Source organism: Scyliorhinus canicula, chromosome 4, assembly GCF_902713615.1.
Source record: "Scyliorhinus canicula chromosome 4, sScyCan1.1, whole genome shotgun sequence".
NCBI lineage: Eukaryota > Metazoa > Chordata > Chondrichthyes > Carcharhiniformes > Scyliorhinidae > Scyliorhinus > Scyliorhinus canicula.
Window position 1 is genome coordinate 10,139,564 of NC_052149.1, and position 17,661 is coordinate 10,157,224.

Here is a 17,661-nt window from a genome sequence, read left to right on the forward strand (position 1 = left end):
CCAACCCTCGTTGCCACCTGGCCACCTAGGCATTGCCAGCCTGCCACCCTGGCAGTGACACCCTGGTACTGCTAGAGTGCCCCGGTGGCACGGGGAGGCTGGGAGGAGGCCTGCCAGGGTGCCAGACTGGCAGTACCAAGGTGCCCGGGTGCCCATGTTCGGGATCGGGCCCGGGGTGCCCTGCCCTTATGAGGTGGGGTGAAGGGGGCTCGAGGCTCACCTCGCACGTAAGGTGGGCCGCGTTGGGAGGGTGGGGGGGAAACGGGAGACTGGGTTGAGAGGGTTCGAGAGATTGGTATGGCATTTCCGATCTCTTCCTACACGGCGAATGCAGGAAATGAAGCTAAGTGTGGCCTCGGTGGGTGTCGCTGGGTGTGCCTCGCTGACGTCTGAACAAGAAGCAGAGCCCCGTTTAATAGCGGCGCCGTTCTCACTGAGAAACACCCATTCCACGGACCCAAAAGGAAACACTGGGAGGGATTCTGTGATCCTGAGGTTAAGTGTTGACGCCGTCGGAAACACCGTCGCGTTTCTCGACGGCGTCAACACGGCCTCAGGATCAGGAATTCTCACCCCTACAGGGGGCCAGCACGGCACTGGAGCAGTTCATGCCGCTTCAGCTGCTGATCCTGGCGTGAACTGAGCGCTGAGGGGTCCGTGCATGGGCAATGGCTCCCTTCTCCCGGCTGGCCCCGACGCAACATGGCGGAGGGCTACAGGGGCCGGTGCGGAAGAAAGGAGGTCCCCAGCCAGAGAGGCTGGCCCGCCGATTGGTGGGCCCCGATCGCGGGCCAGGCCACACCGGAGCCCCCCCCCCCCCCCCCCCCCCCCCCCGGGGCGATCTTTGCCTCCTTCCTCCTTAGGACCCTTCCACGCCGAGGTCCTGCACGCCGAGAGCCATGTGAACGGCTCCGGCGGGATTTGTATTTTTTTTTATGACTGCCGCTCGGCCCATCTGGGGCCGAGAATCGGCGGGGGGGGGGGGGGGGGGGGGGGGGGGGCACTCTACCAGCACCAATGGCGCCTATTTTAATCTCTGCGGAGAATCGCGTCCTGGCGTCGGGCCGCGATTCGCGCCGGTCACGGGGATTCTCCGGCCCAGCCCCGGGCTGAGAGAATCCCGCCCCCTGTTCCTGTTGCAACAAATCGAGCCCCGCGTCTCTCGAGTCGTAAGGCTTTGGGGTCAAGCTCCGTTTCAGAGACTCGGGCCAAGGTTCCAGTGCAGGACTGAGGAAATGCTGCACCATCAGGAACGCTGTACTTTGGATGTGACATTAAATCGAGGCCCCATCAGCCCCTGCAGATGAACGTGAAATATTCCATGGCACTAAATTCGGTGTTCTGTCCAATATCTATCCCTCAACTAACGTCAGGGTAGTGCTGGTGCTAGTGGTATTGTCACTGAACTTGTAGTTCAAGAGACCCCAGGGTAATTCTCTGGGGCCCCGGGTTTGAATCGCACCACAGCAGATAGTGAAATCTGAATTCAATGAAAACCATTGTCGAGTGTTGTAAAAACCCCAACCAATGGGAAGGGAATTTCCCCCCCCTGATCTGGTTTGGTCTGCATGTGACTTTCTCCAGGTCACCATAACAACGTGGGTGACTCTGAAATAGGCCACTAACTTCAAAGGCAATTAAGAGACCACTTTGCATGAATGAATTTAAACACAACGGATTATCTGATTACCATCAAACTGATTTTTATGGAGAAAATGCACCCTCCAGACAGAGTACAATGCCTGAAGGTTTTTGTGAACTATGGCACGTGGGGAAGACAGTGGCACGGTAAGACTAGTAATCCAGACATGGAGGATAATGCTCTGGGGCCCCGGGTTTGAATCCCACCAGGGCAGATGGCAAAATATGAATTCAATAAAAAGCTGGAATTGAAAACATGCAACCATTGTCGATTGTCATCTGGTTCACTCATGTCTTGAGGGAAGGAAATCTGTTGTCCTTACCTGGTCTGGCCTACATGTAACTCCAGATCGACAGCAATGCGGGTGTCTTTTAATTGCCCTCAGGGTTGGGCAATAAGTACTGGCCCAGCCAGCGACGCCCATAGCTCTTGGACAATTTGTTTCAAAAATCTCTCTGGAGCAGGATGGGAATAGTGTTGGCAGTAATGGGCAGCAGGTTCCCACTGAGAAAACGAGGAATTCGGAAAGTTACTGAACTGACAATGGCATGTGAACCAACCCCCAGGTTCCAACACCGCTCTGGGATTTAAAGAAGAGATTCAAAGACGGTGAAGGAATCATTTTAACAAAATTTATCCCTTCGGACAACGTGATGCTCCAAGGCATTGAGGTAAAAGAGGGAGGATCAGGCGTCAAGGTTAGAAAAGGCACTGGGATGAGGGGGAGGATTATTGAAGTCTTAGCGGGTGAAATAAATATTGGGGGAAGCTAGGGACAGATGCAGCAAAGAGGCATTTCTGAAGAGCTCTGGGTGTGCGTGCGTGCGCACAAAGCACCAGACCATGAGCGCAGCGAGGTGTTGACAAACCACTGAGGTTATACATGATACTAACTTGAACGTGAATAGTTCTCAACCTACCCCCTGTGTGATGAAGAAAGGATAATACCCAAAGTCTGATTAAACTAAATTGAAGCATTTGAAAAATTATGAGTGTTTCAAATCACCAACAAATAGATGGACAGCCAGTATATTATCCTTCCCAACACCCCCCCCCCCCCCCCCCCCCCCCCCCCCCCCCCCCCCCCCCCCCCCCCCCCCCCCAACCAACCCCATGCACACTACCTGCCTCTACTGCAGCACTGGGGGAGTTACAGAAAGCAATTTAGATAAGATACAGCGAGTGCTTGACCCTGACGAGGGATAGAGATTTATACTGAGTGCGATTATAAAGAAACAGTTTATATTTGATTAACTCCATAATAATCCCAAGTATGATTGAAGCCTCGAGCTGTGTGGGGAAGCAATGGCACTTCATTTGATCCACATGCGAAGCGTATTTAACAGCAGATAATAGGGCTGATTTTCCTTCCAATATGTAATTTTGTTTTTAATTTGATCTCGGGACGTGGGATCTGACAAGGATCGTCCTACTTTCCTGCTAGGCGATGAGGCATTTGGAATATGGCCCTAAGGTGGCGTGGGCACTCTTGTTAAGTGGGTACTTCGGCCACATCATGGGGTTTTGCTATGTTAAAGGTGCTATACAAATTTAAACCGCTGTTGTTATTGTACCAAAGTGGCGCCTTTAACAACTGGTTCTTCAACCGCAAATATTAATCCCTCCACGGAGTTACCCCTGCTCATCTTTGTAGCCTTCCCCAATACTCGTTCTACCCCAAGTTGTAACTGCTCAACTCTCCAATCTTCTGGCCATGCGTTTTGGGTGTCAGTAAGTCAAGTCTGCGCCACAATCTGGGCTCCCAAAGGGTTAAGTCTCATTACTCGTTCAGCCTTCTCCCAATGGCCTGCAGCTAGGAGGAAGCGAGTGGGGAAACAGGCATGAAAAGTCAATTTAAAATTCCCAACCAACCAAACTCCTCACTGAGAATTAGCTGAAACCTCATCAGAGCAGAAAACGAATGTAAAACACATGCTAATAATTCCACCTTTTAATCCAAACATTTTTCCCCCTGAGCTACCTTATCAGCAGAACATAGAAAGCATTCACCTCATTTAACAATATGAAAACAGCGAAGAATGGACTGCTTAGTTTACAAATAGCCCACCATTACCTAGTGTGTTGGTACGTGAACAGGCAGTGAGTTTCATTAGCATACAAACTATTTTCCATTAAAATCAAGCCTGAAAGTATTCGACTTTCCCAACAATCCCTGGTCCAGCTCACCGGAGCATCATGGGCTGGAAGTGTAAATAGTTCCACGTATTTTCGGGGAAAAAAAATGAGATCTTGTCAGCGCCATCTACTCTGCACATTGTTCGCTCAGAATGTTCTCCAATGCTCACTGGGCCTTCTGGCCAGGGATTTACTTGGTGATATATGGTACGGTGTTCATGCTCCGTTGTGCAGTCAGCATCAACGCTTGATATCAACCCGAGGAGGCTGACGCTCCTTGTTCAGCATCGGGGGAGCGGTGCACTGTCAGGAGCTAAGGTCTTTCAGCTGCACAGCAAAACCTAAACCCTATCTGCTCTCTCTGCTGGGTCTAAGATATTCCACGGCACTGCTTTGAGGAAGAACAGGGGAATTCTACCCTGACGCCCTTGCCAATAGTGAACCCTGAATCAACACCTAAAAACGCAATCTCCTGATCATTGCCTCATTGCTGCTCATGGGATCTTGCTCTGTGCACATTATCTGCCGTGTCTCCCTCCAACACAATGGTTACTACACTTCAGAAGCACTTTATTGGATTCACCGTCCTGTCGGATGTCCTGACGGTTTCTTTGCAGTGTTTTTTTCCACAAATACATGGGGTAGCGCGGTGGCACATTGGTCAGCACTGCTGCCTCACAGCGCCACGGACTCCAGGGTTCAATTCTGGCCTTGGGTAACTGTCTGTGTGGAGCTTGCACATCCCCCCAGTGTCTGTGTGGGTTTCCCTTGGGTGCTCCGGCTTCCTCTCACAATCCTAAAATGTGCAGGTTAATTAGATTGGCCACTTCATATCCAAAGGTTAGTATTCGCTAAAATTGCCCCTTCATATCCAAAGGTTAGATGGGGTTACAAGGATAGGGCGGGCAGGGGAGTGGGCCTAGGTCGGTGCAGCCATGATGGGCCAAATGGCCTCCATCTGCACTGTAGGAATTCTACGCACACTCCACAAGGTTAGTGGGCAGTACAGTTGCACAGTGGTTAGCACAGTTCCTTCACAGCTTCAGGGTCCCAGGTTCAGTTCCTGGCTTGGGTCACTCTCTCTGCAGAGTCTGTACATCTTCCCTGTGTCTGCGTGGGTTTCTACTGGGTGCTCCGGTTTCCTCCCACAGTCTAAAGATGTGCAGGTTAGATGGATTGGCCATGTTAAATTACCCTTCGTGTCCAAAAAGGTTAAGTGGGGTTACAGGGATGGGGTGGAGGTGTGAGCTTAAGTAGGGTGCTCTTTCCAAGGGCCGGTGCAGACTTGCTGGGCCGAAAGGCCTCCTTCTGCACTGTAGATTCTATGATTCTAGTTATTAAGAAGTTGGGACCACTTCCCAAAATGGGAAAGGCCTAATTGAATCTAAACTATTGTTGGCTGAAGATTCCCACCCTCTGCTTTGTTTAGGACACTGAATTCAGATTGCATTTTACACCAGGACTTCACTGATGTGATTAAAACAGCTTCTCAACAACCCTATGGCTGGATGTAAATGTTTCTTAAGAGACGTTTCGTTCACAATCAGCTTCTTACAACCTTCCAATTGGCAACCAGGTTGAGAAAACAACAACCTGTATTTATGTATTCCCGTACCAGCCTCCCCGAACAGGCGCCGGAATGTGGCGACTAGGGGCTTTTCACAGTAACTTAACTTGAAGCCAACTTGTGACAATAAGCGATTTTCATTTCATTTCATTGTAGCCTCGTAACATCGCGCAACATTCTCAAGCTGCTTCACAGGTGTGATTGTCAAGCATAATTTGACGCTGAGGTATGCAAGGGCTGCAATCTTCTGGCTCCCACCATATTGGGTTCCCCGCGGTGGATGTGGCAAGACATTCACTTGACCCTTGACCTCAGCAGGCCTCGCAAGATGCCACCGGTGGGAGGGTCAGAAAATTCTAGACAAGGGGGGCATTGGGACAGATGACCAAAGCCTTTGTCAAAGGGATGGGGTTTATGGGGTGCCTTAAGGGAGGAGAGGAGGGCAGAGAGGGAATTCTAAGCTCCAGACCACGGCAGCTGAAGGCACACCCGCACCAACGGTGCAGTGATTAAGATCGGGTAATGCACAAGAGGATTTGAGGACTATCTTGGAGAGTAGTCGGGCTGGAGGAGGCTGCAGAGATAGGAAAGGGGTAAGGGCACAGAGGGATTTGAAAATCTGGATGTGAACTTTAATGACATGGCATTGCCGCACTAGGAGCCAATGGAAGGTGGCAATGCTGCCACGGCTGCTCTGAGGGGAGTGATGCAGCAGACCATAAGCAGATGGACCAGTGACACCTCAAATAACACAGGATCATGCTGTTTGTGCCTGGCCTCTGACCTACTTTTTCAATCAGTATTCAGGAATCTTGAGCTGCAATGGTTAATTTTTGGGGGAATATTTTAAATATATATCTTACTAGAGCAGTGAAGACAGGGGAGGGGGTCTGTTTGTAGTCATTGGGCAGGACTTTGCCTCCCTCCTCCCCTGGTGTGTTTCTTGGCAACAGAGGTGGTTTGCCATTGGCTGCTGGCGGCATCTTCTGGTCCCACCCAAGTAAATGTCCATTTTACGTTGCCCGTCTGCTGCACTGCCAGGGATCCTGCCAGGGGCGGAGTGATGGCCGAAGGTGGAACCGGGAGATCCACTGACGAGGAAGGACAGGAACATCCAGCCCATTCACTTTTCATTGAGTCTCGGGGCCTCAGAAAAGGGCGTTCAGCTTGCAATCTGTACCGGTCATAAAGGGAAGCTGGACCCGACCTGCTCCATGCTTATGACTGCTGCTCTGCAACTCCAGCTGCACCGCAGGTGTGTGAATGGACTGGGCGGCAAACGCTCACCTGTCTGGTGGATGCCATTTGTGAGTGAGAGAGCATCTGGGCCCCCGAGGAAGGGGACAATGGGTTCAGCGCCGTAAAGAAAAATACAACTTATCCAAGAACTGTATTTAGATGCGAGCCATTCAGTCGTATCTTTCAAAAAGAGAATTTGATAGATTGCCTAGATATCCGGAAACTATTTTCTCTGGCAGGAGGTAATCAGAGGACACGGATTTACAGTAAGAGCTAGAGAGAGAGATAAGGTGAAATATTTTTACAGTGTTTTGTCACGGGCTGGAATCACATCCTGAAAGGCCGATGGAAGCAGATTTACTGGTAGCTTGCGCAGAGGAAATTGGATAAATACTTAAAAAGGAAAAGCCTGCAGGCCTCAGGGGGTACAAAAAAAGTTGGGAAGTGGGACAGACTGAAACTCCTACAATAATCTTTATTATTGTCACAAGTCGGCTTACATTAACACTGCAATGAAGTTACTGTGAAAAGCCCCTAGTCGCCACACTCCGGCGCCTGTTCAGGTACACGGAGGGGAATTCAGAATGTCCAATTCACCTAACAAGCACGTCTTTCAGGACTTGTGGGAGGAAACCGGAGCACCCGGAGGAATCCCACGCAGACACGGGGAGAACGTGCAGACTCCGCACAGACAGTGACCCAAGTGGGAATTGAACCCAGGCCCCTGCCGCTTTGAAGCAACAGTGCTGACCACTGTACTACCGTGCCCAGGACTGATTGATCCACATATGGTTGCATAATTTCTCCAATCAACCTAGATGTCCATCCGATAACAGAATATTAATGATTTATTAATTACATTGTTATAGCTTAATTGGTAAGTATATTGATAGACAGGTCATGGATATTTGTACATCTGCAAATGGGGATATCTGGGACACTGGGCAGCGGATTGGCGACGCTGGAGTACTGTTGACTGTGGACAAAGTCAATACACTCTCTCCAGCAAGGAAAGCAGCTATGTCTAAAAGCTTCAATGTCACCAACCGCCGTGGATCGGATTAGCATACTGCGGATGCTGGAAATCGGAAATAGAAACAGAAAGTGCTGGAGATACTCAGCAGGTCTGACAACGTCTGTGGTGCGAGAAACAGAGTTAATATTGTTTCAGGTTAGCGAGCTTTCATCGCAACCGGTTTTGATGAAAAGCCATTGACCTGAAACGTTAACTGCATTTCCCTCTCCACAGATGTCGCCGTAACCTCCTGAGGATTTCCAGCATCCCCTGTTGTTGTATTTCTGCTGGAATACCTATCTTTCAGATTTTGCTGACGCACACATTCAAAGCCAAGCGATGCGACGCACGCTTATGAAAGTGGATACTGCCCAAAAGAGTATCTTTCGCAAAGTGATCAGCAGTAAGTGGTTGGACAATGCTGTTCAGTCATACAAGTCCAGATACCAGTATGTATGCATCTTGGAGCTCTCCACTGGTTGCTTTAGCGCAGTGGGCTAAACAGCTGACTTGTAATGCAGAACAAGGCCAGCAGCGTGGGTTCAATTCCCGTACCGGCCTCCCCGAATATTATTACTGTCAGGCCACGTCATTCATATTGTGAATGTGTTAATTCTGGCCTTCATAGTGACATGTAAGTGAGAGCCCAGTAGTTGCAAAGTTACTGTTGTGCGGGCGTGCTTCGCAGCTGGCCTGACCCGCGGGCAGGCCGTGCGCCTGCCGACACCGCCAGGAGGAAGACGTGTTATTGATCTTCCCTGCTTAATCTTCAAATTGATCCCAGCAAAGACTGCCTGGGACACCAGTAAGCAGTAGCCCAGCAGCAATGATCAGTTCATGTTAGGGAGCACTCCTCCAGCTCAGTGCGGACGGCAGTGACATGCTGCACTGAAATCCACGCATCCAGGTGAAGGCCCAAGGAGAAGGCTCAACAACACAGGGCATGAACAAAACCAAGGCAGCAAAAGGGAAAAAAAGAGAGAATAAGCAAGAGATGAGAGAGAGAAAGAAAGTGACCCCGAGTGCAGGAGAAACAAAATGGGGAGAGAAAATGTGAGGGAGAGCGTTAGAGAGGTAGAAAGCGAAAGGGACAAAGTAAGAGAGAGAGAGATGAGAGGGACAGAAAGTGAGAAAATATAGAGGGCTAGAAAGAGTGGGTTAGAAAGAAAGAGCCTGTATTTATAGCATCTTTCACAACCTCAGGAGGTCCCTCAGGCACTTTACAGCCAATTAAGTACTTTTGAAGTGTGTCACTGTTGTAATGTAGGAAACGTAACAACATCAATCATAAAACAGTGAGCAAAGAGTTGAGCTAAACAGGGAGAAATGATTAGTGACTTTAGGCTTTAAATGTCTGTGAACTAGCAGAAGGAGGAATAGACTCCGGGAGAGGATGAACACTTGAGGGCTTGAGGTTCAAGGAGATTTTCAAATGCCTGTGGGTAAATGCTTAGCTTAGTCTGATGTGATTTCTTGGTCCATTATTTGAACGGGGGGGGGGGGGGTTAGGGCGAGCATCATTTAAAATAAACCAATTAACATGTCAGGGAAATAAGTTGCGGCAGAGGAATTTCATGCAAAGGTTTTAAGCATTGATAAACTAACAGCCGACAAACTCAATCCCAATGCATCAAATGTAACAGTGTCTGGCCATACCCGAGGGGCTTTGCCTTTGATCCATCAGGCCCCCTTGCAGACCATTACCTTACAGTAAAGAGCGACTTGCGTTACATAATCAACATAGTTAATCCTGAGCGACTTCTCCCCGCGAACATTAATTGGTTAAACTGCCTCACAGAATTTTGTTTCTCAGTTTGATATTTGTCCCTTAACAAGAGAACCATGCACCAACTAATTCTACTCACTGAACACTCATTGAGTAATAAAGGTCTTGGAGCTGGCCGCAAAGATAAAGCCTGGTAATAACGTCTAACCATCTAAAACAAGTGGGCATACATTAATGTGTCACTGGAAGACTTTTACTATGTCCATTTCCTCTGAAAAATGCAGTCCTTAAAGTAAGTCTGGGGACTGAAAAAGATCACATAGCGCTCACAACATTACCTTTGCTGTCACTTGAAGCATCAATGGTGACCGCTATTAACCTCACCACCCGCCCTCCCGTACCCTCCTCCTCCTCCCCCCCCCCCCCCCCCCCCCCCCCCCCCGTCCCGCCCCGCCCCACCCCCACTATTGAATTAACAAAAGCCCTACTGCGTTCGGTACCAAGTATAGCATTCTGGAATAGTGGAATTAATCTGTTATTTGCCCACCTACAGAGTTTGAACATTTACTATATTGAAGGCTTACGCAATAACTGCGCTCAAGGGAGGTCCTCATCTGTGAAGGAGCAACATCTGTGAACCAGCTTGATCTCTTTTACTTGGTCTTCGCAAGTTTGTCAGCCATGCTGGTCTTAACTTTGATTCGAAATATTGCCCAGGACTTGAGGGGGTTCAAGCTCAACTCCCGAGCGCAAAAATCAAAGCTGACACTCCAGTGCGGTATCGAGGCAGTGCTGCACTGTTGGCAGCGCCATCTTTCAGATGAGCCGCTATTAAAGCAAGGCTCTGTCTGCCCACTCTGGTGATGCAAAGGACGCCCCGGCCACCATTTCAAATGCAAACAGTGCAGTTCCCCCCCGACGCCCTGGCCAATATTTACTCCTCAAACAACATCACAAAAACAGATTGCCTTGTCATCTGTCACATTGTTGGTTGTGGGAGCGAAGAGTACGATCTAAATGGAAGACTTTTTTTCCCCACAAGCTGATTAAACTTGTATTCTCCTCCTCTCTGTCTTTTTATAGTATTCCTACACTGTCACCTCTGGAAGAAATATAACTTGTGTGCTCAATTCGATGAATTGATCAAGTGATCTGGCGAAAAGGCAGACGCCCTCACAATAACGTGTCTCAAAAATTGGATGAACCTCTGTAATAAATGAGAGCGTGCAATCTCTCACTCCATGATCAGCAAATCACAGCTAATTTGGGTTACAGAAGCACAAAATATTATTTATGATCCTTGTTCATAGTTTATCTTCTTTTGGAAAGGATAAAGGACGATGAGCATTTCTGAGAAAGAGTTATGCCGCCTCTTGCTTGGCACTCTGCAGCGCTTCTGAAGCATTGTGCGCAAATGAATTTATTATTCAAACTAATATCTGCATGAAGCGACGGAGGTCATATTGCGGGTGGGGTCAGAGATTTAGATTCTGCATCGTGATAAGTTTTATAATTGGCTCCAAACCGTTTTCATTTGAGCTTTCAGAAAGGAATGTCCTATAGGCTGGCACTATCGAGCACTGAACATATTATGCAGACCAGAGCCCCAGAAGATTGACTGGATTCAGTGGGTACATTTCATTGCCTTGGTGGGTTAAGGCAGGTCAAAAAGGGCCCAAGGTCTGATCCTTGGCCTGTGCTGATCGCAGTGGGGAGCTCAAATGGTTTTAGTGAGTGTAGGAAACGTAGCAAGGTATCGCAGGACCAATCGATATCCCGTGACTCTGCCTACATGATGGTCCACACGTGCGAACAAGAGGTGACTCAGCATGCCAACCATCACTGGTTATTGAGAGAATGTGTCAATGAACAATACAGTATTGTTCATTGTTCATACAGGCTTCAGCCCTCCAAGCCTGTAACCTTTGCAAAACCCCTCAACACTTCCTTGTGCCGTATCCCTCTATACCCAACCTATCCGTGTCATGTCAAGATGCCTTTTGAACGCCGTTAATGTATCTGCTTCCACAACCTTCCCTGGCAACGCATTCCAGGCACTCACCACCCTCTGCGTAAAAACCCTGCCTCGCACATCTTTGCTGTGCCCCCTGGTGACTGATCCCTCCATCCTGGGAATGAGTGCCCACCCATCCACGCCCCTCATAACCTTGTAGACCTCTATCAGGTCACCCCTCCACCTCCATCTTTCTAACGAAAACACTTTTGAAACATTGTCACAAGTCGCACTGCAGCAGAAAATTTACACACAAGCTCCCACAAACAGCTACGTAGTCGTTACATAGAACATACAGTGCAGAAGGAGGCCATTCGGCCCATCGAGTCTGCACCAAACCACTTAAGCCCTCACTTCCACACTATCCCCATAACCCCTTCCTAAACGTTTTGGATGCTAAAGGCAATTTATCATGGCCAAACCACCTAACCTGCATGTCTTTGGATTGTGGGATGAAACCGGAGCACCCGGAGGAAATGCACACAGGCACGGGGAGAACATGCAGACTCCGCACAGACAGTGACCCAGCGGGGAATCGAACCTGGGACCCTGGCGCTGCAAAGCCACAATGCTATCCACTGTGCTACCGTGCTGCCCTGTCATGACCAGATAATCTGTTTTTAGCAATATTGGCAGAGGGCAAGTGTTGTTCAGCGAGAGAGCTCCCTTCAAAAATAGCATCCGTGGAATCTTTTACATCTGCTTCAGAGAGAAGGTGGCACCTTGGTTCTATTTCGTCCAAAACATGCTTCCCTCCCTCAGCGTCGCACTGGAGTGTGCTGGCCTAGATTGTAGGCTCAAACCCCGGCAGAGGGAACGGGGCCTATGCCCTTCTGAGTACAATACCAGTAGGAGAGAGGCAAACTTGTGTCAATCCTTGCGGGGGGACCTCATGAATGTGGAAGCATTGGCAGGAATCTGCTGAAGTGTGTACGTCAGCACAGGACATTCCCCACAAAGGAGGAGTTGAAAACCACGGCAATGGTTTTCCTCAAAAACTCTCACAACCAATTCGGAAAAAAATTATTACTCTCAACTTAATCTCAGAATATGTTTCAGTTTAGCGCTGGCCTCAAAACCTAACGAGCTAATCATCAACATGTGCACTGAAATTATATTAAACTCTCTCTGCTAACGTGGTTGCTGTCGACAAGGAGGAACAGAGCAACCACATTGGAAGATTCGACTGTAGTTGTGGAGTGATCAGTTTTGATTGGCAGCTGGGGTACATCATTGAGCTCTGCGCCCCAGGGATCCAGGGATAGGGACTGGGAAATTATATTAACAAAGCCTGGTATGTAAAGGGTGCCAATTTAACTGTGCGGCTCGTATAAAGAATTCCCTCCCTTAAGCTCTCTCTCTTTTTATCACAGAATCTTAGAATTTACAGTGCAGAAGGAGGCCATGCGGCCCATCGAGTCTGCACGGCCCCTGGAAAGAGCACCTTACTTAGGCCCAAGCCTCCCCCCAATACCCGTAACCCATTAAGCCCAACTAACCTTCTGGACACGAAGGGGCAATGTAGCATGGCCAATCCACCTAACCTGCACATCTTTGGACAGTGGGAGGAAACTGGAGCACCCGGAGGAAACCCACGCAGACACGGGGAGAACGTGCTGACTCCACACAGACAGTCACCCGAGGCCGGAATTGAAGCCCGGTCACTGGAGCTGTGGGGTAGCAGTGCTCCTGTGCCGCCCTGAAGAAATCAGAGACTATCTGTGCCCAACCTGAAGCAGGGAGCTTGCTGACACATCACGATATTTTCTCCCCTCAGTGTCAGTTCCAAACTGACCCCACTTCCACTGCTTATTCAGGAGGTATGCTTGGTCAGAGTAAACAAACCTCTGCCAATGCTCCACCTGAGAGAGCTAAGGCACTGGACTGTCTTGTGACAGGATGTGAAGCACAGTCCCAGGTTACATGTGATGGGGTTGCAACACCACCCTGGCACGCCAGCATTGGGCCACAGCCAGTCACATACTGGCACACCTGCGATTGACTGAGGCTGCCCCCTTCGGGCTGGTACATTTAGCCGCTGGGAGCAGGAGCAAGAACGTTGAGTGTTTCCAAGCAGCCTGAGGGCCCTCCTGACACCATCCTTTACTGGGGTTTATTTGTGGTGCTGGTTGCAAATGAGTTGGAGCTAAACATCTGTCCGCTGTCCATAAATCACATGTCAGGAGTGTGATGGAATACTTTCCACGTTCCGGGACGGGTGCAGCTCCAACAACACTCAAGCTCAACACCACCCAGGACAAAGCAGCCCCGCTTGATTGGCACCCCTTCCACCACCTTAAACATTCACTCCCTCCACCATCGACGCACAGTGGCAGCCATGTGTACCATCTGCAACATGCACTGCAGGAACTCACTAAGACTCCTTAGGCAACACCTTTCACAGAATCACAGAATAATAGTGCAGAAGAGGCCCTTTGGCCCATCGGGTTTGCACCGATGCATGCATGAAAGACACCTGACCTGTGTACCTAATCCCATTGGCCAGCACTTGGCCCATAGCCTTGAATGTTATGATGTACCAAGTGTTTATCCAGGTACTTTTTAAAGGATGTGAGGCAACCCACCTCTACCTCCCTCCCAGGCAGCGCATTCCAAACTATTACCACCTTCTGGGTAAAAAGGCTTTTCCTCAAATCCCCCGAAAACCTCCTGCCCCTCAAACCCGCAACCTCTACCACTGAGAAGGACGAAGGCAGCAGACAGATGGGAACACCATGTTCCCCATCTGATTTTGAAATAGATAATAATAATATAATCATCTTGATTGTCACAAGTAGGCTTACAGTAACACTGCAATGAAGTTACTGTGAAAAGCCCCTAGTCGCCACATTTTCGGGTACACAGAGGGAGAATTCAGAATTTCCAAATTACCTAACAGCACATCTTTCAGAACTTGAGGGAGGAAACCGGAGCACCCAGACGAAACGCACGCAGACACGGGGAGAACGTGCAGACTCCACACAGACAGTGATCCAAGCCGGGAATTGAACTTGTGACCCTGGTGCTGTGAAGCAACAGTGCTAACCACTGTGCTACCATGATAGCCATTCCTTCACTGTCACTGGGTTAAAATCCCGGAATTCCCTCCCTAACAGCCCTGTAGATGGACGTACACCACATGGACTGCAGCGGTTCAAGAAGGCAGCTCACCACCACCTTCTCAAGAGCAATTATGGATGGGCAATGAATGCTGATCTTGCCATTGATGTCCAAATTCCAAGATCAAATAGTAATAAAAGAGAAACAAATGATATGCATGGGAAGGCCGATCATAATGGACTGTTGGTTGGGGAGAGAGAGGGAGAATTCGGTGGGAATGCATAAGGAAAGCCTCTTTCGGCAGGGAGATTGCCATTCAATCCCCAGTGACAAAGTGGCACTAAATATCTGCAGCAATGCTCATATATTCCTGCCACATTAAGGCGCCTTACGCCCAAGATAAAATTAAAAACTGGGGGCCTTGTGCAGGATTTGCCTCAAGTTTTGTCACCCGGAATCAAAGGAAATCCTGGGGCTACTCTATTGGACCGATGTCTCCAGGCAGGCAAGGCCATTTGGGGCGAAGCAGGCGTTCTCACCTGCAAAGCAGCACCTCACCTGCCCTCCACCATGAGCGGGGAGGAGGGGGCAAGGGCTCGTGAGGTGAGGAAAGGGTTAAACAAGCGTCAAGGCCTACCACGTGTGGCGTTGAATTTAAAATGGGATTGAATGTGGCAGCCTGAGGATTCTCCTAGACTGGCGCCAAGCTGCATTCAGACACGTATTCTAAATTAATTCCTCAATGTTTAACTGCAATAAAAAGTGCTTTGTGCCAAAACCAAAAAAGATGAAACAGATTCCGTTGCTCGGCAGACATTGATGTATGCAGGGGAGGGCTGGCAAACCTCCATCGGACTGTATAAACGCAGTACTGTGCTGGCAGAGTTTCGTGGCGCATAAATTTGGATCACCAAGAGTTTTGGTAGTCCTTTTTTGAAAAATGAAATAATCGTTCCGTCCAAATTAGAGGCCTGAAGTGAACAATCGCTCAGAACCCTCACATTTTCCAAATCAAATTGCTTTAAATTTCCCAGGAGCTGAGCGACATTGCGTTTCGATTACACAAGTGGCTAAAACGCATTAAATGCTAATGTTTGTTTTATTGAATTAGTCCGCTTTCTGTTAATTGTGTGTCCATTAACGTGCGCTTTTTTCTGCATCTAAATCCTGCATAATTACCCCGTTAATGAACGTAATGTTTTTCCTTCTTCTGGGAGAAGGTTTTTTTTTTGAAGAGCAAAAATTGCGCTGCTGAGATTCAGAAGGGTCAAAGCCGAATTTTTGTCACAGGAGAAATGCAGAGCAAACAATAATCTCCCCCATAAAGGTCTTGATGTCTGAACGGCTGATGGAAAACACCCCCCCCCCCCCCCCCCCCCCCCCCCGGGCATCCCCCCCCACTGCTTCAGCTGGTTAAGCAAACCATTTTACTTAGCTGTACAGGCCTGGAAAGTCTCAGACTGATCACTGGCCTGGAATGAGGCCTTGGTACTCCGTACTCGAGTTGAAGTCCCTGCCTCTGGGATGAGGACGGGGGTGGGGACGCGGGTCCTGCTCCAGGTCGCTCCATCATCGATGGGCAGACCTTCAGCTGCCCGCCTGGCCCCAGAGTCCCCTCCCTAAACAGCTCCGCCTCACTCTATTCCTCTTTTAAAGTGCTGTTAAGAACCTGTGCCTTTGACCAAGCTGCCCTAATATCTCCTTTAGGTGGCTCAGATTTTGATTGGGACACAGCTCTTGTGAAGGATCGCCTGACTTTTTTTCCCCACATTAAAGTTGCTATGAACAGGCAATTTGTGATGTTATGCGTCGAATCCTGCTCAGCAGTTTAGCCTCGCCGGGATACTGAGCGATTACGGGCCAGATTGACTGCAAGCCTTGAATCATCAAGTAATCATAGAATTTACAGTTCAGAAGGAGGCCATTCAGCCCATCGATTCTGCACAGGCCCTTGGAAAGAGCGCCCTATTTAAACCCATGTCTCCACTCTATCCCCGTATCTAACCTGCAAATCTTTGGACTGTGGGAGGAAACCGGAGCACCCGAAGGAAACCCCCGCAGACACGGGGAGAGCGTGCAGACTACGCACAGTGACCCAAGCCGGGAATCGAACCTGGGACCCTGGAGCTGTGAAGCAACAGTCCTAACCACTGTGCTACCGGGCCGCCCTGGAAGCGTGAGGGAGGGTACTGGGCAGGGAACTGCTTCTCTTGCCCAGTACACATGTGGCCAGGGCCTCAGTGTTGAGGCATCGAGGAAACCCACCCCAAGCTCTTTCCATTTTCAAACTATCGCTATATTGGGAAACCATTGGGAGAAGTAGTGGGCGCGATTCTCTGAGCCCCGCGCCGGAGAATCGCAGCAAGCAGGCCACGGCGCCAGCGCGCTATTCTCCGTGGTGCGGAGAATCGCCACCATTTGCGCCGGCGTGTTTGACGCGCTGCTGGCCCCGGGAAGCTGCTCCCCGCTGATTCCCGGATGGCCGAGCAGACGCTCAGAAACTGCAGATTCCCGCCTGCACCGTTCACCCCTGGTTGCTGCCGGTGGGAACTCTGCGCGAAGGGTCGGGGGGCGGCCTGTGGGGCGGGGAAATGCTCTCCTTCACCGGGGGGGGCTTCCGGTGGGGTCTGGCCCGCGATCGGGGCCCACCGATCGGTGGGCCGGCCTCTCTCCCCCCGGGCCTACTTTCTTCCGGTTCCAGCCCCAGAAACCCCGCGCCATGTTGCGTCGGGGCCGGAGCGTTGAAGAAGTCCCACGCGCATGCGCGGGTTGGCATGGCGCCCATTTGGCACCGGGAAGGGAGGCTTGAGTGCCATGCCCATGCCCGTTTTGCGCCATCGTGAAATGCGACGGCACAAATCTTTGGAGCATACGAAGACAGAAAAATTCTAAGTAATGAAATGCTCTAATTTGCCAAATATTCAATTTTTATACTTTGAAAAGGCTGTCTGACTTCATTTGGTAAGAATCAATAGCTCATTTACTTCACCCAACTCACAATCATGTTGCACCCGAATACAGCAAGGCACTTGAATATATATTGCACTTTCCGTGACCTTAGGGCCTCAAAGTCAGTTAAGAACTTTTCCAAGCGTAGTCACTGTTGTAAAGAAGGAAAACTCAGCAGCCAATTTGCATACAGCAATCTCCCACAACAGTAACGAAATACTGACCAGATAGCACACTTTAACAATGCTGGCTGAGGGATAAATAGCTGCCAAGGCACATGGGGAAATGCCTCTACTATTCTTTGAGATAATGC

General features: G+C 49.6%; 1 protein-coding gene across 40 annotated transcripts in view; it reads right to left on the minus strand.

The window, feature by feature from the left end:
* The window catches only part of adgrl2a (adhesion G protein-coupled receptor L2a), a 683,083-nt gene that overhangs the window by 191,709 nt on the left and 473,713 nt on the right, over nt 1–17,661 (minus strand). The window lies entirely within an intron of this gene.